Source organism: Lissotriton helveticus, chromosome 1_1 (assembly GCF_964261635.1).
Source record: "Lissotriton helveticus chromosome 1_1, aLisHel1.1, whole genome shotgun sequence".
Lineage (NCBI taxonomy): Eukaryota > Metazoa > Chordata > Amphibia > Caudata > Salamandridae > Lissotriton > Lissotriton helveticus.
The window spans coordinates 434,166,930-434,175,538 of NC_136057.1; the positions used below are offsets into that span (position 1 = coordinate 434,166,930).

The 8,609-nt window shown below is 39.3% G+C and overlaps 1 long non-coding RNA gene across 1 annotated transcript; it reads left to right on the forward strand.

The window, feature by feature from the left end:
* Positions 1-382: 382 nt before the first annotated feature.
* LOC144769775 (uncharacterized) lies at positions 383-4,021 on the forward strand. The gene is made up of 4 exons (XR_013598753.1): positions 383-692; positions 1,404-1,471; positions 2,555-2,711; positions 3,757-4,021. It is a non-coding gene; the product is annotated as an uncharacterized LOC144769775 (long non-coding RNA).
* The last annotated feature ends 4,588 nt before the right edge of the window (positions 4,022-8,609 follow it).

Sequence of the window (8,609 nt, forward strand, 5' to 3'; positions counted from 1 at the left end):
TCTGTAAGTCTGGCTGCCTCTGTAGAGCGCGCTCTGCTTCGCCTTTTTTTTTTGCTGCGTCACCGTTCTACTGCCGCCATCTTGGGAGCCGGAAAAGTTCAAGTTCAAGAGCGGATTTTCCACAGAAAGAGAGGAGGAGGGGTGGAGCAATTAAGGAAGTTCAGATATCATACGTCTCACCCGTCGTTCCGCACTTCTACTCTTCTGTAATCTCGCTGGCAACAGTCTAAATTCGATTTTAGTAAACTAGTTCAGTTGAGTTTGAGTGCGCGCTCGTTTTTAAGAACTACTTTAAAAAGAAACCCCCTGTAGTTATACTCAGTTCCATAGTGTTTCCTTCCCCTTCTGTGTGAGCTTACGACCGGCGGTAACTATTTTCAACTATCGAATTACGGCTTTAAAAGTAAAATAAGTGAGGAAGGAGCAATGCCGCCGCATTTCGGAAAAGAAAACCAGTTAATGCTTGAAATGGAAATGTAGCTTCAAATGTTAGATTTGTTGAATGTATAAGCCGTTGTATATTTTGACGCGAAGGCAGCCCTTGCATCCGTTCGGGGTCCATTTTTAAACTGAAACAAAAAGCCGGCTGTAAAGTTAGAAAAGGTTTCAAACTTGACCGTCACCGCCTCCTTGTGAATGAATGCGCGATTTAAGAGTTACTTCACACGAAGCTTTGTCGTGACTTTTGAAAGGTAAACCTGATTTTTTTTTTTTTTTGAGCGGAGCTGCCTACATTGTTAAAACTGACATCGTTGGTACTACACTTGAAAACCTCCGTCTCTTGGCAGTCGAGGCTTTTGCCAGTGCCCATAGAAGATAACTGAAAAGCTCGGACCAAGCTTTCCCTAAACTCGGGGTACAATATGGCAAACGTGCAAACCTGCTACTGTAAGGAACAACGTGACACCCGAGTCTCCATCAGGGCAGTGTGCTGAGAAGTTTTTGCATGCGGCCCTGGCTTAGATTTATTAGATTGAAGTGGCGGGCAGGAATTTTACATTTTGTGGAGATTCTCCTGGTCTCGTTAAACCTCCAAGTGAAAGAGAATCAATATGGGTGGGTTTCGGGCAAGGATGGTTAAACGTTTTCATTTATGTGTAATTGCACGATTTTAGCTTTTCACGCCAATCGTGAGAGCATCATAAATATACACACTTCCCGCAGGCATGCTTTTATATTCGCATGGATGTTCATTCACATGGAATCGATAAAAAAATAATTGGCGAAGCGACGGGTTTCCTCCCACTGTGCCAATTAAAACCAGTGCAATGTTTGCATAATCGTCGGAGGAATGTCTTCTCTCTTTCCAAAACGCAGCTACAATGTGAAACAGTTTTAATCCCACATTATCATCTGATATATTTTCAAAACGGCTAAACGCAGCTATTGTTTTATCTTTTTAGATGTTGTACATTGTAGCGTAGGAAAACATATCCATTCCAGGCAACTTTTGGCGAGTTTCCATCTAAAGGTATGTCTAACTTTGGAAGTAGTTCAAACGTTTGATGAGCTATTCCAATGAACTGTGACCCATTGAGAAGCTGATGTTCCAAAGTCGAATGTAGCGAGATTGATGATGTACTGTTTCGTTTTTATATAGTGTCACTTGCCACTGCTTTGTGTCAATTTAAAATGTAACGTAAACGCATCTAAATGGGTATCTACTGATGCCACGGCCAGTAGGGCAACATGGCAGTGCCCGAAAGGCTGATCTGAAAGATCAGTCGGTGTGTGGGCCCACTTTTTTATGTTGGTTGTTTGTGGGCGCGTATTACGGTTTAATCGGCCGGTTTTTACTTTTGATTTCCCTGCTGTAACCACAAGCTTTGCCTGCAGCAAGCACAAATTAGAGCAGTCTCCCGTATTTTGCAAAACGCTTAGGCGTGGCGCCTTTGCAAGATCCAAACTGCTCCGATTTGTAAATGTAGTGCACTTTTATTTAACTATCTTCTGTTGAAATGACTTTCATTTTGGTGCCCGGGCTTATTTTCTCTCAGTACGACCCTAAATAATGCTCATTCAAATACAGAGTGCAGTGCCCGCAGCCATGGGATACGTTTCAGCCACAAACTGCTTCAAAAATGGGCACCCATTGGAACATAACTGGTGAAGCGATGAAGCAGCAAACTGACGTGGCCTGTTAATAAAGGGCGGGGGAGTGCAGGTTTTCTTGTCCAGGTAATGTCTGTGCAACACTGCAACACATAAAACCCTGCATCACAGCACTTCCCACCGTTAACTGGGGAACGTGAGGTGCTAGCTTTGGCAGCAAATACACTAACATTGGAATTGAGGGGCTTTGGCTATTCATTCGACACCCTTTAAAGAACAGTCTGAAAAACGAGTGCACATCTTTTGATCGCATGGTATCACCAGGAGCCATGTGGCGAAAGTCATGTAATGCTGTTTTATTCATTTTTTAAATCCAGGTATGGCTACCTATGAATCTGATTGTTAACTTCAGGTTATGCTCCAGATAAAAACATATACGCTGATTTCTTGCTGGAGTACTGCTGTAACGTTCCATAACATTATTTCTTGTACTCCCCTTTAGTGTAGTTGGTTGAATTGGACAATTCTTAAAGTATCGAGTGATCAGCATTCATCAACACTCTTTATTTATTTATTGAAATGGTTTGAGTAGCACGAGCAGGGCCCTGGTGCACCAGAGCGTTTTATCCATCGGAGCACAAGCAATACAGAAAGATAACGTGAGTAATTAAAACAATGTTGAAAGATTGGTTTCCAAAAATTCTTGGTTGCTTTAGAGGTAAATAAAAAAAAAAAAAAACAATTGTACCATTTGTAACGCTAGAGTATAAGGTTGTTGTTTATAAAAAATATATATGTCATTTCAACGACAAAATAACAGTAAGAGCAACGCTCTAATATATCGATGGACTAAGTTATACCTTATGTAGCGACTTTTTAATCAACATTTTGTATTTTTTATATATTTACCAACGTTTTATATTATATGACTTCTGTAATTATTTGTTGTTTGTCATCTAGAAAGCAGCTAACTAGGTAAACCTCCAATACATTTCGTTTAAATTTGCATTTGTAATTCACGAGATATATATATATATATATATATATATATATATATATACATATGTGTGTGTGTGTGTGTGTGTGTATGTATGTGTGTGTATATATATATATATATATATATATATATATATACACAGTGCTTGAAATGGAAAAATAGAAGTGCAGGTACTCTGTACCAGAGTACCTGCTTGTTTCCGAGAAGTGCCGGTACTCGTCAATTGAAAGTATTGCGCTTCCCTTGAGAAGTGCCGGTACTCTCTCTCTCTCAAAATACAAAAGTGCTGGTACTCCGTACTGGACAGTGCCGGACCATTTAAAGCACTGTATATGTGTATATATATATATATATATATATATATATATATATATATACACATTTTATTATGTTTGTCTATTCTTTGTGATGGCGTAAAAAGAGCTATTCCTGTAGCCTATTATCGTAACATCCTAACAAAATGTAATACAAACGTTATTTGATTTGTGTATTTCTTCACAATGGGAATTATTCGTGTTGTCTTTTCTTTACAGTGTTGTGCAGATCTAAATTTGCATGTCATGTAAATTTAAAATCCCCAGACGAACATTGTTGCAGTTATATGTTCAGTGCTATTTTGTGCTCCAGTTAGCAGTTTTTCTTGAGCAGTTGCAAAACGGTTTGTATTCACACTTTATGTATCTTTGTCCTTTTCCCTCCGATCCCAGGTGACACATCTACGCAGTCTATTAACGAATGGGGCCTTATTCATGCAGAGCATCACCAACGTCTGCTTCCAGGCACGTTTCTATATTGGGCTCTTGTAGAACAGGAGCGCATATTTTCACAACGTGCATTTTGTTCAGTAGCCGTATGCTAAAAAATATTTTCCATTTTAAATTTATAATACACATATAATGCCATATTATTTGGATCACGATTTGTATATGGTTAAATATGAAGGTTCCTGTTATAAAACAAACAGAAAACTCCTGTATTGAGCATTATTTCTACTCGGTTTATTTTTAACTTAATTCACATAACACAGCTAAATATGTGAAATAGTAAATGCTTCCAGTATTTGAAACCGTTCCTTAAAAAAAACAGCAGACAATTCTTCTAAAGTAAACTTTGCTTTCAGAAATTTTCTGTGAGGATTCTGTTTTCGTATTAGGAGAGCATTAAGGAAATGTAAGTATAAAATGCCACACTGTTCACAAATATCGGAGACTCTAATTTCCCAAACTGTATACGGGACGAGTTTGCTGAAAACGAATAATATATATTTTACCTCTTTGAGCATTACTGAAACGTGAAGTATGCATTGGAAGGGAAGTTTTCCGACTGTGGAAACACAGGCATGCAGGCAACGAGAGACACAAGGAATGCAGAACAACGAATTGTTACGTTTAAAGGGTGTGTGCTTCGTTTCCCGACGTCATAAAACGCACACGAATTAGTCATTGTATCATAAGCTATTTATTTCGAATATGTAGGTGTATGCCGACTATATCTGTACGTGCTTATGTAATTTACACTGTGTATGTGTATATTCTCGATACATGTGGGTGGCTATTTTAGTGATTTCCTAATCGTTAACTCAAAAAAGTGATGTATTTCCCAGGAATAAGATTTTAACCCATGGTATGATACCATTTTTAAAGTCATGTAATATAATCAATAACTTTTTGCGTTTACAAGAGTAATATTGAATACGTTGTTGTACTATGTTTTGATATTTATTTGATTGAGCGCCGATGTGCTTCCCAAGCCCCCACTTAAAATAATCTTGGATATTTCCGGCCATTACGAAGATATTTATATATATATATATATATATATATATATATATATATATATATATATATATATATATATATATGAGTCAGATCCCATTAGCGACAAAACACTTAAAATTGGAGCCCCGACTATTATAAGACCTATTTTGAAAAAAAGCGACGTTTTATAGAACGAAAGAAACCAGTGATAGTATTCGTGTTTTGGGTGTTAAGCATGTGATCACTATTTCATGTTATGTTTGTTCGTATTGCCAGTAACAGTTATGGTTTGCTGATTTAGACGATCGCTTAACTGGAAGAGCTCTTGCTTCATTTTAGCATTTATACACGAACACTTCGATAAATGTCGGCCAGCAGAACATGTCTACTTTTAGTTCAGTTAAATTGTTTGTACCCGCTACCCAGCGTACTACTTTTTCAGAGGCGTCTTACACCATCACATTTCACGAGTCCCTTTTATCGCAGCAAGTCTTTGCAGCTCCCGTTCCTATGCAGTCGTGTTGATACATTATTCATTCATTTGCTCAAATGATAGCTACTTTATGGTACAGCAAATGTTGGAGCGGGCTCTAAAACGTTGCAGTACAATGATGATCATAATCTTTATCATTGTTATTATGACTGACACTTTCTTTTTACATCTTCGGTATGGGTATGGTAGCAGAAAATTGTAGACGTTTCCATTTCGCCTTTTTTTCTTCTTGCCACTTGAGGGTGCTATTGACACTACATTGTGCCTTTCTTTTTAGCTCAGTGTTGCATGGCTATATTGCTGTACGATCTTAACCTGGTTTTATCGACTTTCCCTCTGTCTAATCTCTAAAATATTGTCTCGGCGCCCCGGACATCTCTCTTTTAATAAAGAAGGGGTTCGTTGTTCAATTCTTCTCAAACTGAGGATGAAGAGAAACACCGGTCCGGCGTTAATCGGTCAAGAAAATGGATTTTCTCCTATCATTGCGGGACTCATTTTCTCTCCTGTTTAGTTATTTAGATGTATATTTTAGTCAATCAGATTCGTTCGGTGTTTTTAGTTTAAAGTTCGGTCTAGAAACTACTTTTCAATGGTTACAAAATAATTGTATCGTATTTTATGTTAATATTTTTTTAATACTGTCAATTACAGGAACATCTCGGGCTACGAAAATGAAAGGCTTATGCAGCTCAGATATGCACAGCAAAAACATAGTGCACAGTATTATGCTTTTGCCAAAGTGTTTCGTTCCGCTAATTGGATTAACTTTCGACTGTAAACAAATTGTAAATCCTCGTGAAAATGTTTACTAATACTATAACTCCGCGAGACAGGCACTGATGTATACCTTTTGTTCTCTCTGTGTCAGTGCAGCCGTAAAGTGGAGAGATAAGCGAGTTCTCAGTATTGAATTATACAGTATGCTGAAAAAATAAAAGTGTAACCAAGGAAAGTTAAAAGAAACCGTATTTTGCTCCTTTTAGTCGAAGGCTCCTAAAACTACAAGCCCTTTCATGGTTACCGCCAATGTTCCTTTACCCTAACGTTCATTGTTGTATGATGCTACTACGCATTCCATTGCAACGCATGCCTTTTCCACGCATTCGTTACAACCAGTGCTTAATTTGTAAAAAAAAATGAAGTGCCGGGGCTGAAAATGCTTCCAAGGAGGCTGCAGCCCACTTCTACCTCCGGTGTGCCCAACTTTCAACACCCGCACTGCCTCAGTCTCTATCCTGTAACCATGCTCTGCTGTCTATCCCCTGAGACATGCGTTTTACTTCTTTACCTACACCGACAGATGAGCGTGAAAACAAAATGTACACCAAATGAAAATGCTTTTTTCGAACATATTAATCAGTGCGGTCTGACTGGGTTTGTTGCAGGTGAGGAGGCTGCTTAAGCACAGCAGGTCATGTCACTGCTAGTGCTGCCTGTAATTAGTTTGGTCCAGTTATGAGGACGGCATAGGCATCCACTGCTCATCTTGATGTGACCCTGCCTGCCACAGCACAAGCACTGTCCCCAGCCGCAATGCTGCAATGCCTGTGAGATGAGTATGGCTGTTGCACCTACTGGGCTCAAGCACATTCAGCAATTAGCATGCTTGGAGGCAGCGCACGGAAACTGCAGGTGACTCCATAACGCACAAAAGTTGCGGTGGGCCACCGCCACATCAAGCACGTTGAGGATAGTAGCAATGCAGGGCTGCAGGCACCCACTACAATTATCCAATGTGAGGCTTAGGCTCAGGCAGTGGCAGGGTGCAGCAGACTCGGGAATAGAATACTAGCCATTCGTTAATGATGACTTCTTGGATTCATGACAGGCATGACGACATCATCACTAAAGTGATGATACACAATCATGCCTGCCTATGAAAATATACCAGCCCGTCACCATGCAAGGTATGTGGTTCTTTTATTTTAAATTGGGCAATTAATATTGAGACCACCACCTGCAGGACCAGAAATCGTAGCCCCAGCCCTCTGAAAGAAGTGCCGGTGCTGAGCACCTGAAAGCACCTGCTCAAATTAAGGACTGGTTACAACGTGAATGCCACTACCACGAATATGCTTTACAACGAAAATGCCTTTACCACGCATAGTTATACAACGATTTTCGTTGTATAACTATGAATGATAATGGCATTTTCATTGTAAATGCTTTTTTCGATCCCTGCCCCAATTCCTTATATGTTCCCTAAAATCATTAAAAGTTAGTATATTAAAAATAAAATACTCAGTTTTTCATAGACTGACTTCTTCAATGTTAAGTGGTCCTTTTTCTATTTTTTTTGTAAAGGCAGTACGTAGACGCACATACGTTATTACGTCATTGGGGAGGCTGGCTTATTTCATGAAGGACAAAAGGCACAAATCATCGTCTTTATGGTAAAAGTTTTTCTTTTTTTAAACTCACTTTTTTGGAGGGGTGCAAGCCCCCTTTTTTAATTGTACCTTTGCCACACATTCCTTTATTACTTATTTCGTAGTAAAGAAATGCGTGGTAAGGCTTTACGTGGTAACCACGCATGCGTTTTAAAGCATGCGTGGTTAAGTACAGCGTGGAAACAGCTGCGTTGTAGTGGCTGTTTCCCAACGTTCATCGTTATATTAGCGTATGTCACGCCTGCATATTCCATACAAATTACGCATGCCCTGTATAGAAAAATATATCACGTTTTACCAATCAAAAAGTCTACGTGAAATGAATGACTCGCCAAGTATCTTAGTTTGGAGTGGTTAAGCTAAGTAAGGTTTATAATAAAACAGGACATCAGAAAGGCAAATTAAACTGGGGAAAGGAACAGGACAATTTATTTACTCAATAGTGTTTTGTCTTTTTTGTTTTTTTATGTCCTCATTCTGCCAATTCTCTTGTTGGTGATACCCTATTCCCATTTGGCAGATACCATAGCCAGTGATCGGGTTGTTCCATCCAAGAAAAAGCTGGTTCCACTTCCAACCCTTCGCTGGTGTGCCCGTAGCAAAGAAGGGACCGGGACCAACAGCAATTGTTTGGCTTAATCATTGGACCCCCTAGGACTTTCGGCCAGATTCATCAATGTCCCGTTTTGCGAGTCCTTAATAGCGATTATTAAGGAATCGCTATTAAAGACTCGCAAAACGGGATTCATGTAGAAATCGCAAAAAAATTTCGATTCCTACAGCTTCCTTATTTGCGATTAGCAATTTGCTAACTCCCCATTCGTTCCTATGGGCCTAAAGGCCCATAGGAATGAATGGGGAGGTATTCCTTATTTGCGATTAGCAATTTTCTAATCGCAAATAAGGATGCGATTTCA